Here is a 22,422-nt window from a genome sequence, read left to right as displayed (position 1 = left end):
TTTTTTGGACTGTTCTTTTCAAGTAGCTCTTCCTTCACTATTATCTTTATAGAAAGTCTGTAAAAGAGTATATTCGGCTCTTTATAACACTGACATTCACTTTATAACATTTCTGCATTGTTTTTTTTTTTTATCTTAATGTATAAATTAAAAGAAACAAACCCCATAAAGATTTAGTCATTTATTGAACAGTTAAGACTGGTATTTAGTTGTATAACAGGAGGGAGGCAGTGTGTTTTGATGGGGGCACAGTAAAGCATGAAATAAAAAACAGGGATTAAAATATATTAAGGTAGCTGCATGAGGTGAATTTTCTATTCAGTTAGGTTTAATTAAAATTCTATTATTAGGTCAATATACACTCATAATTTAGGAATTGTAATTTTTTATTTACGTAAGTTAAAATTACCATTTTCTATAAAATCTATATTAGTTTTTTTTTTTTTTTTTTTTACATTTGCTTTGAAAAAAACAGCAGATGAAAACTGGGATCCTATTTCAATCCCACTGAAGCTATCACCTCATTGTTTTGGAATAATTAGTAAAACAATTTGTAAAGAAAACAAATGAAATCGATCCGAAGGACCTATCAGTAACCATGTCTGTTTCAGCGCATATCATCATTAGAACTTCTTTGAGTATTATGTCTTCAGTATAGGGGCCAGAACATGATCTACAGTGGCCCCTGTCTAGAACCAACCATGTCCCTATGTCCTCCAGAAGTCTTAGCCTATAGCAGCATAACTATTTATATATATTTATTAAAAACAAAAGTTTTAAGCCTACCCTTAAAAGTAGTCAGGGTGTCTGCCTCATCGACTTAAACTGGTAGTTGGTTCCACAGGAGAGGAGCCTGATAACTAAAAGATCTGCCTCCCATTCTACTTTTAGTAACTCTAGGAACCATTAGTAAACCTGCAGATTGAGAGCGAAGTGCTCTGTTAGGAACATAAGGAACAATAATATCTCTGATATAAGATGAAGCTTGGCCATTTAAGGCTTTATATGTGAGAAGGAGGATTTTAAATTCCAATCTGAATTTAACAGAAAGCCAATGAAGAGAAGCTAGGATAGGAGAGATATGATCTCTCTTTTTCATTTTCATCTTAACTCTGGCTGCAGCATTTTGGATCAGCTGAAGGCTTTTAACTACAGTTTGTGGACTTCCTGATAGGAAAGAATTACAATAGTACAGCCTTAAAGTGACAAAGCTTATTTTTCAAGGACTGGTCCAAAGAATATAATTTCTGTTTTTTCTGCATTCAGGAGCAGAAAGTTAAGTGCAATTTTCCATCTAGTTTCCTAGCATTTTGCTTCAGAGTGTGCAGCTCAGCTTTAAACCAGGGAGCCAGCTTTCTATTTTTAAAGTTTCTTCTTCAAAGGGGCTGCGTTGTCTAAGGCAGTACGCAGATAATTAGCAACCCCATCAACAAAATCATTAACCTAGGAAGGGAAATAAACTAAAGTTTTTTCCCTTTGCAGCACTGCTCAGCGACAGAGGAGAGAGAAAGGGAAACTGATTCTTTAAAATTTATAACTGCACTATCTGATAATGATCTGCTAAAGTAAAACCTTCTTTTAGGGCAGGAGAACTCTGATAAATCCTGAAGGTTATTAAAAAGTGGTCAGAGAGGACAGGGTTTTGAGGAAATGCTGTTATTTCTTCGCATTCCATGCCATATGTCAGCACAAGGTCCAAAGTATGAAGATGAGAATGTGTGAGACTATTCACATTTTGAACAAAGCTAGTAGAGTCTAAGATAGCATTAAAGGCTGCATTTAAGCTATCACCTCTAATGTCAGCATGAATGTTAAAAAACCCCACTATGATGACCCTGTCAGTATTTAAATGGTAAATGGCCTGTACTTATATAGCGCTTTTTCAAGTCAGGAGACCTGACCAAAGCGATTTACACTACATTCAGTCATTCACCCATTCACGCACACACTCACACTCACACACTGATGGTTAAAACAAAATCAGATAGGAACTCTGAAAGATCATCTAAAAATTCAGAGGAAGGACCTGGTGGAAAATACAAAGTTACAAAAATAAGTTTTCTTGCTTTGCAATTTGAATGAGGGAAAATAAGTATTAAATGTTCAAAGGAGTTGTAATTATTAACTGTCTTTGGAGTAATGAGTAAGTCAGACTGAAAGATTGTGGCTACTCCTCCTGCTCGCCAAGAATTTCTGGTTATGTGAAAATTCAAATAACTAGAAGGAGTTGGCTCATTTATGAGGCATTATAAAAATAAATAAACCTCCTCTTGCTGCAGCCAAGTTTCTGTAAGGCAACATAAATTAATGTGATTATCACAAAGCAAGTCAATAACTAACAGACTTTTTTTTAACTAAGGGCGCGTAGAAGGTCTGGAGGTTTTTTTATTCCAGTCTTTGTTTTCTAAAAAGTCATGAATTATATTGAGTACTTTCATTCTTTTCAAGTCTGTATTTGAAATACTTAGTTTACAGCAGGCCTTTCTTTAAAAATGTGCTTGCTTTTGAGATGTTACCTTTCTACTTAGCATTTGCGTGAACATTCTGCATCGATGCTGAAGAAACTTGGACAAGCACAGTTTCTCAAATTAATGTATTTTGGACCTGAAGCTGCAAAATACAGATTACAGATATTTTGGTTTTGCTAAAAAGTCCTTTGTTAGCTGTTATTTGATTTTCATGCAAGTTTGGCCTTTATTGGCCTATTCTATTAGCCTGATAAACCAGACCAAATGTGAGATTAAATGTGTAATATAGTCTGGCACTGATGAATGAGACATCGCAAGATTGTTGATGAGAACAACCCGTTGTCTTTCAAACCATGTCTGTGCCTATTCGCCAACGCTCTGACCAATGAGCACAACTGACTGTGACGTAGTGAGCACAACAGAAAGCTGGTGTGGGACTGTAAACAAACAGCATATGATGTGAGGAGTGGATAACTTGTTGAGATCATGGAGTTGGACTATTGTTGTCATTTGTGCAAAAAAGACATGCGAATAGTCGGTTTACTGCACCACTGTATACAACGTTTCTGAAGTTCAAATCAACCGTTGTCAGTGGCAGAAAGATTACAGAAAGTTGGAGTGAACCTTTTGATTATACCGGGGAATTCCAATCGAGTCTGTCGAGCTTGTACAACGGTGTTGAATAGACTGGAAAGAGATCTGCCAATTTATTGGAGGTGAATTGAAAATGAGGTCAAAGCAGGTGCCCCTGCAGAACAAACAGCTGCTGAAAAGAGAGCTCGGGAGCCTACTCCCTCGAAAACACCGAGAGACTTTAAGAAGCTCAGCCACAACACAGACAAGTCAAGGATATCTGTTGCTCTTCCGCGGAATATAGCAGAGGTAAGTTGACATTATCAGTACATAATTACGACCTGTGATGTAATTATTAAAAACTGATTCCAAAACTGATTCCAAAGCTGAGTCAAACCAGAACTGTTCAATAGTTGTTGCCATCTTCCTTGTGCTTTCTCCAGCGTTGCGCAGCTTTGTCGTCACAAAACCCCGCCCACTTTGCATCCAGAAATTTAAAACACATCTCTGCGTTGTTATTGGCCCACCACTTCTAGGGCCTGGGGCATTAATCGAGACTAGACCACTCCCAGGCAAAAATGATTTTGACCGGTGGTGAGTGGGGCTAGTTTACTAGGCTGCTATTCTATCTGAACATCCCCAAAATAAAATGTTATTTAAAATCAGATAGTCTTCCATATGTGAGGTAACTCCTCAAAGACTGGGTCAAAATGAAGACTTAAAAACAATTTAAGCGTCACTCCTGCTCAGAACTGGAGTATTGGGCTATTGAGATGGAAAGGTCGGGTGTTTCTAATATAAACGAGTAAAGTAGCAGCAGACAGAATAATCTCTTTGTTGATGTTTCGATTATGTTCCATCATCTCTGTTCAGGTTCCTTTCCTTTTTTCTTCAGTGACCGTCTCTAGGGCTTCTCTCTGAAAGATTTAGTGCCAGCAGCTTTCAGCCCGCGGCTGCTGATGGACTATTCTGATGCGTGCTGCTTTAATGACATGCCAGCCTGGTGGCCTTTACGGTGTTTAGCAAGTGCTCCAGCCTGACAGGACCCACCTTAGTAACTGCACACAGCTATAAACGTCCAATCATTCAAAGACAGGCACAGGGGACCAAAAGCAGTAATTTCGAAGCACTTATTGAACTGAGATCCTAAATTAGAAGGTCATCTGGTTTTCAGTACTGGTTTGAGGCAGTTGGCAAAACAGTTTGAGACTTTATGGGTCTTATAGCACAGCTTTAGGATGGATTTACTTTCCACAAGAGGGCTACAGAGTGGCACAGTCTAGCAGTTAAAACTGCTTAATGCTCTGGTTGAAAGGAATGTGAATGAATAATAATGAGATTTTAAAGTCTGAATGAAAGAGCCACTAAACATATAGCCTAATTTTTGTAACCTTAACATGGCTAAATATTTTATTCAGCTTATTTACATAGGTTTTAAAGGGGAAAACTAGTTTCATATAACAAGTGTATATTTAACTCAGTTGGGATGTGAAAGTATAGATGGCATGATTTTGATTTACATTTTTAAAATGGTCCCTTTTTGCATGTACTTTTACATGTTCTCGCTAACAATTCTCAAAAGGAATTTAAAGGGATAGTGGAGGATTTTCCCAAATGTTTGAAAAGACCTGCCCTCTCCACTTAAAAAGAAAAAAAACAATGCACCTGCACAGCTTGTACTCGCACCTAAGAGGGAATTGATATTAAATGCGTGCAAGAGCACGCAGGACCCCATTTCTCCTTGTGCACGCTCTGCTTAGAAGTTGCTGTTTGCATGAATCATACAAGCCTACTTTCCAAAAGAAGATTTGCAATTTCTCAACTATGTCAGACTCACCACCGATAAGATGAAAATGGGGACGAACCCGGAGGACGGCCGTATGTGAACACATCACCGGAATGATTGACAATTAGAAAGACCGCTTATTCTGATGATCCACCCGGAAAAACAAAATCCTCCACTATACCTTTAAAAGAAGATCAAATTTTGTTTATGTTGCCATACATCTGCAATTATAAACACACAAAAACTGGGAGTAAAATGTAAAGTCCCATTAATTTGTCCCCTTTGGGTTCAACGCCTTTCATTATTCCCAGTTTCTGTCATTCTGTGTTTTTGGATGGCTGTTACCATCCCGTCTGCATTCTGGGTCCATCTTTACCAAATGCAATAATGCCATGAATCAATACTTTGTAGAACCCCCTTGTGCTAGAGTGAGTGTTTAGGGCATTAGATTAGATGTTGGCCTGCATAGCTTAAAAAAAGAATGGGAAATCTGCTTAAATCTTCTTACAAATCAACAGGTTAAAATTTGAGGCGGAGCAGATTCTCTCTCTTTAGCCTGCCAGTTAAGGTAGAAACCCATGTCTCGGTGGGTTTGTAGTTGTGCCAGGGTTTTTTTCATCTTGCTTGATGGATTGAACATGGCTCTATGAGATGTTTTGTAACCTAAGCTGGCTTTAAATTCTGCAAAAATTCCCCACTGACCCTTTTGCTGTGTTTTTCAGTCTTTAGATGTTGTTATTCGCTTATATTCTCTAACACATCTCTGAGGTTTATTTAATTAAGCTGAGGTCAAAGTTTAATTAAAAAACAAAATGAAACTTTTTTTTAGTTATTTGTCTTTAGAGCAAGTAATGAGTCATATTTAGCTCCACACTAAAACCTTTAAAGAACATCTGCATTCATAGTGAATTTAAATTACTCTATTTACCATTCGGAGTACTCTGAAAGACACAGTTTGCAATGAATTGTAGTAAATATTAAAAATTTTTGGTCAAAACCTCTCTTTTTTTTCTCATTCGGGGGATGTACTACTTTCTATTGATAATCCAAACAGTCTTTGATTGTAGTCTGCTTTAATCTAAATTTACCCACTTAATGGCACAGAGACCATCTGAGTGTTGGGACATTTACCAGAGGGATTTTGGTCCTGACACTACAAATCTGTTGATACAACCATACACTGATAAAAGCTGACTAATGAAAGGTTCCTGTTCATATCCAATTCACAATTTCTTCCTAGTTTTTGGTAATTTGAAAGAAACAAAAAGACATCTAGCAGTGAAGAAGACTTTCTTTTCTTTCCTTTCTTTGACTATGACTCATACTTCTGGATGGGAATTTATCCAGAATTTCCAGCATGATTTATAGCGTGTTTTGAGGCCTTGGCAGACAATGATGTTATATCACGCAGCTTATGGCTTCACAACTATCCTTTAGAGACGACAGAGAGAGACCAAAACTCCACAACTCTGAGACTTTTGCAGTGTAATATTTCTGTTTTTAACCAGTGTTGAAGTTTAATTTGTCTGTCAGAATGCTATATAGATCAGTGGAGTCAATCTGAGGCATCACTGACCTGGTTCACAAAGAAAGAAAATGCATGATCAGTTGCCAAGATGCTCTCTGGAAATCCAACCTTTGTGTCACTGGTCAGTTTTATAAGGAAAAATATTTGAAAAGGGTGAAAACAGATTACGAACTTTTTTAGGCTCAGCATAGCAATTGCTTAAACTTACTCCAAAAGTGGAATATTAACAACAAGCCCCCATTATAATAAAGAAATCTATAAGAAATGGATGCAGTGGCTTATTGGAAAGTTCTTTCCAATACTTTAAATTGTGAAAAATATATATGTATATGAAATAATATGAAAAAAAAATTTTTATCCATAGTAATAAGATACCTGCTCAAAACTGCTGTAGATTTGTTGCTGCACATTTCTGATGTGAATAAATCTTTGCACCACACAGCAAATATGCTGGATTAGGATCTGGGGACTAGGGGTGAATATTGGCATGGGTGTTACGATACGATGCTATGGTCACCATGCAATATGACGATATTGCAATATCACCATATATTGCAATATTTTTCCCATCCATCCATCCATCCATCCATCCATCCATCCATCCATCCATCCATCCATCCATCCATCCATCCATCCATCCATCGCGGAGGCAAAGATGCCCAGACTTCCCAATCCACATGCCTCGTCTAGCTGCTCTGGGGGGACCCCACAGTGACCCCAGGCCAGCTCGGAGACAGTCCTTCCAGTGTGTCCTGGGCCTTCCACAAGGCCTTCTCCCAATAGGACATTCCTAAAACACATCCTAAGGGAGGCGACTAGGAGACATCCGGAACAGATGCCAGAGCCACGTCTGCTGGCTCCTTTCGATGTGGAGGAGCAATGACCCCACTCCGAGCTCCTCACCTGATCTCGAAGGGTGCGCCCAGCCACCCTGCAAAGGAAATTTCGGCCGCTTGTATTCACGATCTTGTCCTCTCAGTCATTACCCATATCTCATAACAGGGTGAGGGTGGGAACATCGATCGATCAGTAAATCGAGAGCTCGGCCCCCCGACTCAGCTCCTTCTTAACCACGACAGTCCGATACAGTGACCGCATCACTTCGGATGCCACACCGATCTGTCTATTGATCTCACGCCCAATCCATTCCTTACTCATGAACACGACTACGAGATACTTAAACTCCTCCACTTGAGATTGATCGGTCGCATGCGAGCGCCTTGTGGTCAGCCCTTTGCCTACGGGGCCTGGCTAGGCTCAGCCTGAACTGGCGAGGTGGGCCCCTCCTGTGGACCCACCACCTGCAGAGGGATCTGTAGGGATCGGATGCAGATTTGAATGGGTGGGGGTCGAGGCGGGGTGCCTTGACTGGCCTTGTCTGCACACGCAGCTTCTGGCTGTAGGGATGTAGATCGTCACCTCGCTGGGGGGAAAGGAGCCTGAGCTTGTGTGGGAGGTTGAGTGGTACCGGCTGAATATCGTCGTTGTCACCTCTATGCGCAGCTTGGGTTTTGGATCCCATCTCCTGGAGAGAGGCTGGACTCTCCACTTCTCTTGTGTTGCCCACGGGGAGAGGTGGCAGGCTTGGGTGGCCTTGTTAATTGCCTCCAATCTCAGTCATCATGTGTTGGAGTTCACCCTGACGGAGTCATGTCCCTACGCCTTTGGGTTGGGGACAGGTCTCTCACCGTTGTCTCGGCCTATGGGCCCAACATCGTCGACTATGTGCTGCACTGTAGTTGACGAAAATCCCGGACGATTTCAAAATTCCCAATTTTTAGGTATGAAAAGTAGGACATGTTTGGTAAAAAGAGGACGTCTGGTCACTTTACAGTTTCTACAATTTAGATGTTTCAGTGAGTGAGTGCTTGTTGCTATGATGCGTCTCTGCTCAGTAGCTTTGCTCATTCTAGGGTTTTTAACCAAGCTTGCATTAGGGCTCATAGAACAGAAAATATGTAATTTCAGCCCAATCAATCTAACACACCCTATTCAGAGAACTTAAGGACCGGCACCAAATACCATATATAATCATTCTATGACCCCTTTAAAGCTTGTTGGTGATCCACAAAGAGCAGAGTAAGTGGTGACTGAGTGATCAGGGGCTTTAACAGACAAACTGAGCAAAAAAGTAAGAAAAATAAAAAAAATAAGAAAAACAAATAAGGTCTGAATTGACCTAACATTTTCTTGCAGAGACAGTTTAAAAAAATATCAAACTTAAAGATAATGCTTTATGGTTTGACTCTTGCATGAATGCTTGTTGAATACTTGCCTCAAAGTCTCTGCTGCTTCTCACATTAATTTGTCTGCAAATAAATGACCCAAATCACTCCAGCTAGATTTGTTTTCATGGGCACATACACAGATGTTAATGGGTTTTTTTTTCTTCCCAAAAAAGAAAACAATGACTTTGCCATAGATCGGTCTGGAATGGTTTAATGGAATGGTTATATTTGACAGTGGTAAGTCAGTGGTTAAGGCTTTGGGTTACTGATCAGGGGGGTAAGGGTCCAGAAACCATGTTTTGGCATGAAATTTCCATTATAAGCTAACAAATAGGAAAAAAAGAAATGTTAGGGATGTCAAACAAAATCAGGAATCCAGTAAATTGGTGTTAATTGGAACTAGCTGGAGCTTATTGGGCTGAGAAATTGGATAAAATTGTCGTCTCATATCATCAAGTATGCATAGTGTTGCATCAGCTAGATCTGGTAACACTTTATGTGCTTTGCTAAATTCTATATTCTTGAAAAACAACAGAATAGTAATCAAAATGTAGCCCCCCCCCCACCCCCACTCACTTACAATGAAAGCAGCTTCTTGAAACCTCATAACAGCCGTCGCCTTGGGCTGCATTTCTGCTCTGCGTTTAAATCACAAACTTCTTACCAGCATGATAGATGCCTGTGAAATTATTGGGCCCACAGAATATTTCTTCTCTGTTAAGGTCTGGCTGGAGTTCCTGTTGACATTCTTGTATGGAGAAGTGATAAAATATCATGTGCCTTTATACTGGATGTCTGGTAGAGAAACAGGGCAGCTTCCCATTCTTTCTAAGCCCTGATGTTGAAAGATAAGGCCTGACTGTCATATCACACATGTGAGGAACAAACATGGAAATGTAATGATCTGGTTATATTAAGATGGTTTCTTCCTGAAAAAGTGCAAATTTTCCCCTGAAATGAAAGATTTTAGGATGTCATTCTGAAATGTTTTTATGACCAACCATCCTGAGAACCAGTTATAAATTTGTCATGATCTTGGCACTAATGCCTCGTCTGATTGCTCATTTCATATACTTACTTAGCTCCGCCCAGTTCTCATTACCCACTTATCTGATCCACCCACATTAGTGTCTATATAACCAGCCTTCAGACCACTGATCAGTGCCACCTCATTTCAAGCCATTTGTGGGACTTATTCTAGCGTTCCAGTGTTTTAAATACCTTCATATCCTGACCTGTTCTGCTTCTCAACCTTTTCTGACACCTGCCGAAACTCTGCCTGTTTGTAGACCCTACCTGGAACTTTGACCCGACTCCGTCCTAGATTCTCCCTCTGCAGGTATCACCGGCTTTGGCTTCACCTTCTGGATTATCCTGCCTACATTTGTCTGCTCAGTTCTGACCTTCTACCTGTCCCCCGATCTCTAATAAATCAGCATCTGAAACTACCTGTAAGTTGACCCCTGCAGCCCGTTGGCAGTGAACGGCTGGGTCCATCCTCACCATGACATGGACTGAACTATAAGACCAGGTTAGTGACTCACACATTCTTTATCATCCACCTCCAGAAAGACGTGGTCACTAGCCTGCTTTCTATGTTGTTGTTATAACTACAGGTCAGAATAACAGCAAAAACAGCTAAAGCTGAATTCCAAAATATCCAAATAATCCAGAGCAGAACTTCTACAGCAGGAATTCTATAAGAAAAGGAAGCCATGAAAGGCAAGAGAGAAAAAAAAATCTGGACAAGAAAAGTTTGAAGGTTTTTTTTTTTTTCTTGTATTATTTTCTGCCCTAAAAGACAAGTTTTTTCTTGTCATACTTTATTTTTCCATTAGAGGTAGACAGTCACTTACGGCTGTATTCTTCAACAGTATATAGTCAGAGAGGCATGGTTTTCAAGAATCAATGTCCCACATATATTGTAAATTTTTTCGAAGTACAAGATACAAATAAGATACAAAAGCTGTGTATTCATAGGCCATGGCATGTGTTTAACACATGAACCTTGTATTGTTATGAGCAATAGAGAATTATTTGTAGGGATTATCCAGCTTATTTGTAGGACAACATCATGACTGCTCTTTCTTCAGATAAAAACTGTATTACCCAGATAACCTTAAACTTGCTGTCAGTCAATGCTTATCATAAGTTAACTTAAAGTAGAAATGGGTGTAAGAAATAATTTGTTAACAATTTAAATATGAATCATTCAATTCAGTCCAGTTATGTTTATTTGTATAGCCGGCAGTCAAAGCGGCAGGTGGCTTGGCTGGTCGCTGAGGCAAAAACTCGGGCGTGTGAAGAGTTCGGAGAGGACATGGAGAAAGACTTCCGTAGGGCTCCGAAGCAATTCTGGTCCACAGTCCGGCGTCTCAGGAGGGGAAGGCAGTGCAGTACCAACGCTATTTATAGTGAGGGGGGGGTGTGCTGTGGTGTGTACTCCACCCATCATATGTCGGTGGGCGGAGTACTTCAAAGACCTCCTTAATCCCACCAACATGTCTTCCATTGAGGAAGCAGAGCCTGGGGGATCCGGCTTGGGTTCTCCCATCTCTGGTGCTGAAGTCACTGATTCCTGAAGAGTCAATGGGTCGAAGCAATCAACGGGTTTTGCTTAGATAGAAAACTTTAAATCAATTTGACTGTATGACCTGGTGAACTGTAAAGTACCTTGAGATTAAATGTGTTGTGAATTTGCGCTATATAAATAAACCGAATTGAATTGAAGGGTTCATATTTAAATTGTTTTTAAATTGAAAACCAGGCCCCTCTAACTATATTCCGTTGAAGAACACAGCCGTAAGTGACTGTGTTATTACATCAGTGCCTCTAGTGGAGAAATAAAGTATTAAAAGAAGAAACAGAAAAATTACCTTTTTTTTTTATTTAATATTTTTTCTCTCTTGCCTTTCAGGGCTTCCGTAATAAGAGGAATAGGTGCATGCATGTAGATGGTTTTAAATCTCTCTTTGAACTTCCTAATGTATTTAATATTTTACATTTTCTTTTGATAAAGTGTTGGATTTATTTACATTTCACATTTTAAATGTCTGCCTCAAACTGCCAAGATAGAACAAATATCATGAAGTTTTCTAGATCAGCAGTTTGTCATTTCAATCATTTTATTAGTCTCTCACTTTTTATTAAAAGGGTGAAATAAATATTGTAACATTGGGTTCAAATAAATCTCCAATAGGGACTTCAGGCTGTAGCTTGCTGGTTGAATTTATGTGTACTAAATTCTGCCGGGGTATGTACTGTATACTTAACGCTGAGTTTTGTAAGATGAACCACCATCTTTGGGATGCTGATTGGAAATTCCAACCTCTAGGTTCAAAAGAACCGTATCATAAGTCTATTGTGTAAACTGTACAATTTTACTCTCACTGGTGTACTGATTATCTGGATGATAGTGTTCTGGCATTTCTCCCTGTTTATGAGAGGAACATCTTGAGACTGATTCATCAAAATGATGCAAGTTTAATCCAGGAAATGTGTCCCAACCAGCTGTTTTTTTTTTTTTTTTTTTTTTTTTTTTTTTTGGACTGTTTAAAGTGTCATAACATGTCAATTTTTCCCCTCCAGTCTTGTTAGCTTTAATAGAGACAAAGCAAAGGACAGAAATGTTAGTCAACCTGGAGTCCAGAGTTAGAAGATTAAAACAGAACACATTTGGACATAATAACAAGGAAAAGGTTGTGCCTGAAGCTGACTTGAAAAAATAACCTTCTGGGTATATTTCTGAAATAAACAAATTGCATTAAATACATAGGAAAGTATTATTCCAAAGGCCAAATACTTCTTTTTACAACTCAAGTGCTTTTAAAAGAATGTCAACTTTACTTTTATCAACAGGAACATTTAATGACCTACTTAAGTGTTTCTAATAATCTGGAGAGCAAAATGAAGAAAATGTGCACTAGTCGTGTTACTGAACACTGAGTAACTCTTTCATTTGTCATATAAACACATGACTCCTCCACTGCAAAGTGATGCTGAGCAGCACGGTGCAAACTCCAAATATGGAACCAAAAAAAAAAAAAAAATGGACTGGGAAGCAAGTGGAATCCCACTAAGCACCCTGCTCAGTTATATTTCAGCTCTGTTTACGATGCTGTTTCGGTCAGCAGGTGAATATAGCTGCCCGCCGCTCTGCTGAGAGAACAAGTGGAGTTTGGCTCCTCCAGGTTTGACTCATAGACTTTCATAACAGGCCATTCATTCACTGTTTAACCTGACCTCTGTGGGGGTTTGCATGATGGAAAGCATGTTTAACTGGAAAATTATAATAAAACACTCATAGGTATTCAACACTTTATTTTGCCAATCTTTAATACGAGTTAAATAGTCTTTCTGTAGACTGTTTATGTAACAGACCATTTCAATTAATTCCCCGCTCAAAAGTTTTTGTCTTTTACACTGATTATTTCTTTAAACATTGTGAAGCTCTACTTAGAACCTTCTTTAGATCCAATAGTGCAAAATGCTAATTCTTGCAATTTTTTGACTGGTCTTAAGATTTTGATCAGGAGTGTAGTATAATGTAAGTTATATATAATGGAAAGACAGCACTAACTTTTTCTGATCATTTAATACTTTGTTAGTGGGAGGGCTGATAAATGTGACCAACTCTACATGACCCTCAAGGATGCAAAGTTTTATTTAAACTTGCTCCCTTTTTGTGAATGTGATGGTTTTGTGTAGTATGCTAATGTGGAGTCTCTCTATAACTGGATCAATAGACCAAAGGCGTATGATGACTTCAAATAATTGTTTAAATGTTTAATGTTATGCAGATCTGCTCTTGGTGTTTGTGCAAACACATGTTTGTACATTCTTGTATCAGCAGGTGAAAGAAATCTTGTCCAATCTGCAGCATTGTGAACTTAAGCAACCAGACATTTGGTTAGTTTTGCACAAGAACATAAGGAGGCAGAAGCAGTCCCCAATAAGTATTTCAGAGGCAAGCTATTCAAAATTCTAGGAAAATGGTTTAAAAAATGATTACTGCTAAGCTGTCCATTGGGTTCAGCTGAAAATATGATCTGGCTTTGTTTGTTTGAGAAAAAGAAGATATATTTTTTTATTGAAGGAACAATTTAGACTGCTGGTTCGTACATTTTTTAATGCACCTTGGAGATATTGAATCTGTGTATAAATTAGTACCTAAAAAATAAATCTTTTTTTATGTAGATTAAGAATAGTCATCACTGAAAGTGTATAAAAGAGGAATAAGCCAGACAACAACAAAAGTCAACAATATAGCTCATACAATGGGTTTTATTTCTTCTTATGATCACACAGACACTCGTCCCTTTATCTCTGTGGAGTATTTAGCTGCTGCTCTTCAAATCTCTCATGAGCTGTTTTTAGAAGTTCTTGGAAGTCAGCCAGACTCCAGCCTCCCTCCATGAATACACTGCAGTTCAGTGTCCTCACAACCCCACTCACATTGCAGAGAGTCATCACATTTATACCAAAGGGTTTCTTTTATCATATTCCTGAGCTGGGAAGTTTAAACACCTGATATAAGAGCTGCATCTCCTCAATGACTGTCTTGTGTGCTATACTTGGCTGTGAGGCTAATCATAAATTCATATTGCAGTTGTTTGAGGACAAGCTGCACCTTTAAAAATGTGCTGTTTAAAAATATTCATGCGTAATGGTTTTTGTAAAGTGACCCACCCAGATCAGGTCCAGCCAGACCCGGCAGAGGAGCAGAGAAAACATATTAAACTGCATAGTACATGTCTCCTGTGAATACTGAAACAGAATAGAAAGTACTGCCAATTAGTTGAAACACCTGCCAAAAAGAAAATAATTCTTTAACAGCTGTATGATTTGGGAGATTTTTAAAACGTACACCCACTTGCTTAACCCTCGGTATAATAACTGGATTTTTATCATTTGTTCCATCCTTTTATTTTTCTCCTCTTTGCAGACTTCCTCTGGGATTGGAACAGCCAGGTTCGAGCGCCGCAGATGTGTGCAAGGGGCCAAATTTCCAATCTGAAGTTAGTAGGGGGGTTCAGACATCAACAGTAAGGCCCCAGCCTCTGGGTTTGTACTATTCATGATGTGATAAATATTTCTTGGGGGAAAAAAAGCAAGAAGGGAAAACTGTACATTCCAGTCCTGCAGAAAGCGCAACAACCCCACACTTTCATGTCACTTTAAGGGGAACTTGATTATTCTAAATTATTCTAATAGACCTATGCCTGGTCTGTCTCTTTTATTACGGTCATAAGAGGAAGAGCCCAAACAGTAGACCAAAAATAGTTTTTAATTCCTGTTTTTAAGTGAAGGTGCAAAATCAAGATTTTTTTAAATATCAATTATCTGGGTGTTTTATTTAAAATGTCTTACTTTAATCAGCCAGAATTAGTTTGAATTGAATTTTTTCTCTTCTCCCAGTTAGTCCCAGTTTAAATCTAATTAAATCAATATCAAATATGAGAGTGGAGATGTGCAAGAACATAAAATGCAATGCTTTATCAGTGTTGCATGATCTACATTATTTTTGTGTCTTAATCCTACTAAACTCACTAACCAGCAGAGTTAAGCAGCTGCAGCATCCATGTTCTTGAGATCCTGTCCCCTCAGCAGTTTCTGCAGGATTGGCCCTAATATCCTATGCTAACACAGGATAGCTTAGATAAAAAGTGTACTAAAATGAACTGCTTTAGCCTTTTTTTCTGAAAATGTGACTACACACTAACAATCCATCCATCCATCCATCCATCCATCCATCCATCCATCCATCCATCCATCCATCCATCCATCCATCCATCCATCCATCCATCCATCCATCCATCCATCCATCCATCCATCCAGTAGATTTCTCTCTAGATTCCCCTGAGAATCTGGAGATTTCGTTGTACCCTGCAGAGATTCAACGCACCCAGTGTCAGATGAAGCAAAGCTGCCCCCAGGCATAACAGAGCCTCCTCCATGTTTCAGAGTAAAGACAGTGTTCTTTTTTCAATATGTTTAATTTTTCCATGTGCTAACATAGAGTGGACGTGTTCTGGCAAAAATGTGACAATTTTGTTTCATCTCTTCATATGAAATTCTCCCAGAAGCTTTGTAACTAGTCAAAATGTAGTTTGGTAAATTTCAAAAAAAAATTTATGATTTGTTTTCAACAATGGTGTTCTCCTTGGTCATCTTCCATTAAGTTCACTTTGGAGGAAGTTCACATTTGCAGGTTACTTTCGTGAAAGTTGGATTTCTTTCAGGAAACTTCAAAGTCACTTTCTTGGAAATAACAGGCTTTTCTTTTATGTTGTCTTTCAGAAATCCACAGGTTACTTTGCAAATGTGCAGACAATTTCCAGAGAAAAGCTCAGACATCTGGAATTATGTCACAATTCACTTTCTCTATGTTGATGGGAACCTTTACACACATCTCCACTCAGTCACAGCTGCATACAGACAAACTCTTTCCACTTTTATTTTGACTTTTGGCTCAGCTTCTGCAGAAACAGGAGTTCAACAATAATACATCATCAATAAATTTGTACTCTGCTCTGGCATAACAGTTTCAAAGCATTGCAAACTGACAGCTGCCTTATGGTAACATCCATTAATCAACAATCTGTCTTTTTTAATTCCTATTCTCAAAAATAAAATTAAAGTTATTTATTACTGAATGTTGCCAAATAACATGCAGACAACCTCCTGACATGAGCCACATCTCCTTGAAAGGACAAGAGTCCAAGTTATACTACGCTGATCCTAATGTGTTCAGTATCGCAATCCATTATTTATTCTAACATGTTGATTAGAGAACACTCAAAGTTCTGTTTTTTTACCATCAAAGTTTAAAACCTGTTGACATCGTCTGAAAAAGCTCAATCTAACACTTATTGATCTGAGACACCTGCTCAGCTTATGTGTGAAATGTGAGGAATCTCTCACCTTTTCCAGAACTTAAAAGAAGACACATTTAATTTTTTCAGATGTTTAAAGATTTTCTTTTTGACACATCTTCCCCAATAGACTTTGGTGCCAGAAATATATATTTGTTATTTGTGATTACAACGCCTTCCTTTATTTAAGCTCTTCATTTTTGGTGCAGAATTGCATAAGGTTGGAAATAAAGCTTTTATTAGTTACTTGAACTCTTCAAAATGGAAACTATTTGTAGTGATAGCATTTCAAGGCCAAAAATTTGCTTTAAGTTTACTGTGGGAGGATGCCAAATACACCTCTGTTTTATAAGCGGACATGCCTATATTAATGCCAAATGAAAAAAGATTTGTGTGCCATACTAGTGAAATAAAAAAATTAAATGTGTGTGATTTACAGTAGATAGAAAATATGGGAAATATGAAGTCTTCTTAGTCAAATGATTCCTATGTGGCTGTCCTGCTTTTATGTTTTGAAATGTTCCAGGTGTCATCTTCGTAGGCAAGCATAGTGGTAGGGAACCAAAGTCACAATGGCTTCCAGACAAACAAAAAGAAAGTGGAGTAATATGCATGATCAATGTGAAAAACAATAATAAATCAACAAAATCACTCCTGTGGCCATTGACCTTTATCAGCCAAGGAATGAAAAACTGTCAAAGACAAAATGACTCTGATTTCTTACTATGACACACTTAATTACTTATGGATATGCACTCTAAGTGGATATCCATAAGTAATTGAAGGAGCTTTACAGCCTGAAATCCAAGAGAAAATAGCTTTGTTAATGATGTCCGAACTCTTGAATTGAATCATATGGTTCTGTTTATTGGGAGAGTAAGTAATTATAATAACATAAAAAAAACATGTTCCTTTTGACTTTCAGGTAAAACAAACATCATCAATGCTGACAAGGAGGCCATTTAATAACATTCGGAAGTGTGTCAATACAGCTAAAGCTTAACATGACACTATACAGCTAGGCAGGCATGTGGAGGTTCAGCATAACATAGGTAACGGAGCAGAGACTCACTGCATCATGAACTGAACGCTAGAAAACAACAAGGAAAACCCCCCTCAGCCTTGTTTTTTCATTTGCTAAAACTTGCTTTCCTGAAAGCATGAAAAAAGTGCTCCTCTCCAGAATAACTGTCCAGACTGATGGCATGGCCTTGACTATGCCTTCATCCATCCATCTTCTGACACGCTTAATCCTAAGTGGGGTCATGAGGGGTGCTGGTGCCTATCTCCAGCTGTCTACGGGTGAGAGGCAGGTACACCCTGGACAGGTCACCAGTCTATCGGAGGGCCAAACAGGACAAACAACAATTCACAAATACACCCAGAGAAACCCCACACATGCTCAGGGAGAACATGCAAACTCCATGCAGAAAGACCTTGGCCGGGAATCGAACCCGCAACCTTCTTGCGGCAAGGCAGCAGTGCATCCCCACTGCACCTCTGAGCAGCCCTATGCCTTCATGTTAGTCCATTAATCACCTTACCCTCAGATCCTCGTCACTGGGAACAAGCACTTTCATGGACAAGTACATACATGGACATGCACACTTAGTGTCAATGTGTGGCACAGCCTTAAAAAATATAATGGTTGTTCATGTATCGTGACATTATGTACACAAACTAATAGTACAGCTCTGTGCATATTCTGCAGTGTGGCATGAAAAAAATCTCTTTCTGGCAATAATTTTTCAATTTATATAAGAAATCATGAGTAAAACTCCTAGGAGGTCCTCATGGATTCCTCCAACTACAGGATAATTCAGAGTAGGATCAATGCCTTCTCATTTCTGAATGATCAAACACTATTTGTCTGACAGCGCATAAGAAGGATATTTTGCTCATTACGCTCAAAGAAGCATATGCTACTAGACTAATATACACTGCCTGGCCAAAAAAAAGTCGCCTCCTGGATTCAACTAAGCAAATAGGTACAAGCCTCCTAATGAATAATTACTGCATGGGCGATTATCTTTCAGCTGGCAACAAGTTATTTAACCCCAACTGATGCAATGACTTGCTTCTCATTTCCTAAACAACCATGTCGAAAGACACATCCCGTGGTCGTGGAAAAGAAAAGATGTTAGTCTGTTTGAGAAGGGTCAAATCATTGGCATGCATCAAGCAGAGAAAACATCTAAAAAGATTGCAGAAACTACTAAAATTGGGTTAAGAACTGTCCAACGCATTATTAAAAACTGGAAGGATAGTGGGGACCCATCATCTTCAAGGAAGAAATGTGGCCGGAAAAAAATCTTGAATGATCGTGATCGGCGATCACTTAAACGTGCGGTGAGATCAAATCGAAGAAAAACAACAGTAGAACTCAGGGCTATGTTTAATACTGAAAGTAAGAGCATTTCCACACGCACAATGCGAAGGGAACTCAAGGGATTGGGACTAAACAGCTGTGTAGCCTTAAGAAAACCACTAATCAGTGAGGCTAACCGAAAAAAAAGCTTAAATTTGCTAGGGAGCATAAAGATTGGACTGTGTAGCAATGGAAGAAGGTCATGTGGTCTGATGAGTCCAGATTTACCCTGTTCCAGAGTGATGGGCAAAGCAGGGTAAGAAGAGAGGCAGGTGAAGTGATGCACCCACCATGCCTAGTGCCTACTGTACAAGCCTGTGGGGGCGGTGTTATGATCTGGGATTGCTGCAGTTGGTCAGGTCTAGGTTCAGCAACAGTATGTGCTCAAAGAATGAGGTCAACTGACTACCTGAATATACTGAATGACCAGGTTATTCCATCAATGGACTTTTTCTTCCCTGATGGCACAGGCACATTCCAAGATGACAATGCCAGGATTCATCAGGCTCAAATTGTGAAAGACTGGTTCAGGGAGCATGACACATCATTTTCACACATGGATTGGCCACCACAGAGTCCAGACCTCAACCCCATTGAGAATCTTTGGGATGTGCTAGCGAGGGCTTTGCAGAGCGGTCAGACTCTACCATCATCAATGCAAGATCTTGATGAAAAATTAATGCAACACTGGATGGAAATAAATCTTTTGACATTGCAGAAGCTTATCGAAACAATGCCACAGCGAATGCGTGCCGTAATCAAAGTTAAAGGCGGTCCAACAAAGTATTAGAGTGAATGACCTTTTTTTTTGGTGGCGACTTTTTTTTTTGACCAGGCAGTGTATTTATCATCTAAATTTATATATTTTTGTATTAATATATGCTTATATAAGACAAATAAATAATATGAAAAATAACTTTTTGTACTGCAGTTCTGCACTTCTCAGTAAGGAAAAAATGCTGGGCAGTTATTGAAGTGTTACATAAAAAAAAAAAAAAAAAGAAAAGCAGTAGCTGGTTAAAAAAGTAAGGAAAAAAAATCCTCTTCAGATAGTCTTTAGTATCTTGTAGTCATTAACAGTGAAAATAACTAATTAGCAAAACACAATGTGCAAAACGTCTGCAAACAGCCATTGAAGGAAAGCAGCAAAGATTATAGTTAACTTTCCAACTAAATGATGTCATTCTGTTTTAAAGGCCTGGGAGAGGGAATACATTTTTTTTTTCTTGAGGAGTATGTGGAGTACTTAAAATGCATACTTGCTTTATGAGTCAGTACTTCAATTCTTCTATGATCCGAGATAAAGTCTGCTGTAGTTCTGTTGTCCTGTTGCTGCAGAAACGTCTCTCAAAATAGTTGATTGTTTACTGTTGCTTAAACTCATAAATCCTGTTAATAACTTGCTTTGGTTTTCACGGCTCCTCTTCATTTATTGTGGTTAAATTAGTTCAAACTCAGATATGACAGAGTTTATTAGTATTCAAGGGATGGGAGCATTAAATCTTGGTCTGTCTGGTTAGTCTTTAACTGTGGTTAGATGTTACAGGCTCCCATCTGCCACCAGGGACACTCTGGACTCACTGATTCAGATTTTTTCTTAAGCATCAAAGAAAATCTAATTAATAGGTCAGATACTTTTATTTTGTTTGTCCTTCAGTATCTGTATCAGTTCATAAATACCTCTACCCATCTAAATACTAGAGTCTAGGATAAATAAATAGTGGAGAGAGGGGGGGCATATTGATTCATAATTTGTGTTTTTTTTTATTTGATCCAGAGTGAGATAAAATCACCACATTAATGAATGCTCTGTCATGTCAATCAAACTGACCTTGGACTACTACATTTTTTGTAGAAAGCTGCATCCCCATGTGGAACTACAGATTATTAACTGGGTGTTAGTCAGTCTGATTAAAAGACATTTAAAAAAGTGACAGGGAAATGTGACAAAATGAACTGAGGTATCTGTGCTACCGTAATCTGACGAGTCAAAAGAAAAAGTCGCACAGGACCAGAACTGTGCAGCTACTTGAAGGTGAGGAAGACTTGCTCCAGGCTGCCTCCTTCATCCGGACCAAAGGGTGCAGGGCCAATTTGAGAGCAGCAATGGAGCCCAACAGAGATGTTATAGATAGGATGAGTCTTGAACTTAATTAACCTGTGTCAAGAGGCACAGATGCACCGACTGATGTAATTGGGAGAGAATACCGACATTTTTTATATTTTTCAAAATAAAACATCACTCAGACTCTGATCGTCGATAAATTATACATATATATATACTTTTTTCTGTGTGGCCCAGTACCAAATGACCGACGGACGGGTACCGGTCCGCGGCCTGGTGGTTGGGGACCGCTGCTTTAGGTAACAGCATTTCTCATTTCTACAGCCAGTCCAAGCCTACATTCAATACTGCTGCTGCTGCTGCAAAAAAAAAAGCTTTGCTTAAAAAACAGGGAACATATAACACATCAACTTGTTCCAGTAAGCCTCTTCTTCTTCCACATTTTCTATGCAGATTCTCAATATACATGCTCTGAATCAAAGAGGTGAACCATAACAATTGATCACTAATGTACCATTAACTGACTCTTATGTTTCTGAACAATATGTTCTACATGTAATGCTATGGAAAATAACGCAACATGGATACAGTTTCACCCAAAAACAAAACAGACAAAATGTTTTGTTTTGTTTAGTTCTTTCATAGCTGTTCAATCATTACAGCCATTTAAAGCTGTAGTGCAGGATGATCTTTTTATGGGTGGATCATCAAAATAAGTGGTCCTCCTAATTGTCAATCATCCAGGAGATATGTTTATGTAATTATGTCCTACTTACTTGCCCCCATTTTCACTTACCGGCGGTAAGCCTGACATAGTGGAAAAAATTTAAATCTTCTTTTGGAAAGTAAGCTTGTATGAGTGATGCAAACAGCAACTTTTATGCAGAGCGTCCACGAGGAGAAATGGCCTCCTGCATGCTCTCACACGTGTTTAATAGGCGTTCCCTCTCAGGAGCGGGTACAGGGTTGTGCATGTGTGGAGAGGGCAGGTCTTTTCAAAAATTCACAAAAATCCTCCACAATACCTTTAAGCATTATACAGTGTATTTGTATAATAAGGACAGGCACGTGCAGAGGGGGGGGCTAAGGGGGCTTGAGCACCTGCCCCTTTTGCTCCAAGATCCCAATGTGCCCTTTTGGTCCCTTTTTTTTTTTTTTTTTTATTTGACACATGTACTGAAATTATTATTATTATCTTTTTTTTGGCAAGAAAAACAATACAATAAGCCCTCCGGTCACATTGTTACCTTTGACCTTTTGCCGGTGACGACGCACTTGCCTCTCGCACAGTCAGATAAGGCGGCTAACTGCGGAGCTAAAGGTAGCGAACATTCCACATTACACTGTGGCCGCTGCTCATTTGGCCCTAAGCAAGATCAACCATGATCGGACGGATGGCTATGTCTTCAGTCTGCACCGCCTCTCCAATGTCAACCTGAATAAGGCTCGGGCACATGACGTCACACGTTGCGCGGCAGACATATTGATAGCTGGTCAGCCCACTGTTTACACTTTGACTTTGCGCCTGTAAG

At 39.0% G+C, this 22,422-nt stretch overlaps 1 long non-coding RNA gene across 1 annotated transcript; it reads left to right on the top strand.

Moving 5' to 3' along the window:
• Positions 1 to 2,923: 2,923 nt before the first annotated feature.
• Positions 2,924 to 14,852, top strand: LOC119797985. The gene is made up of 4 exons (XR_005282650.1): positions 2,924 to 3,350; positions 9,908 to 9,922; positions 10,020 to 10,114; positions 14,528 to 14,852. It is a non-coding gene; the product is annotated as an uncharacterized LOC119797985 (long non-coding RNA).
• Positions 14,853 to 22,422: the final 7,570 nt, after the last annotated feature.

Source organism: Cyprinodon tularosa, unplaced genomic scaffold, assembly GCF_016077235.1.
Source record: "Cyprinodon tularosa strain WSP-4 unplaced genomic scaffold, ASM1607723v1 ctg607, whole genome shotgun sequence".
Classification (NCBI taxonomy): domain Eukaryota; kingdom Metazoa; phylum Chordata; class Actinopteri; order Cyprinodontiformes; family Cyprinodontidae; genus Cyprinodon; species Cyprinodon tularosa.
Note: the sequence above shows the minus strand (reverse complement) of the source record. Positions and strands in the feature narration are given on the sequence as shown.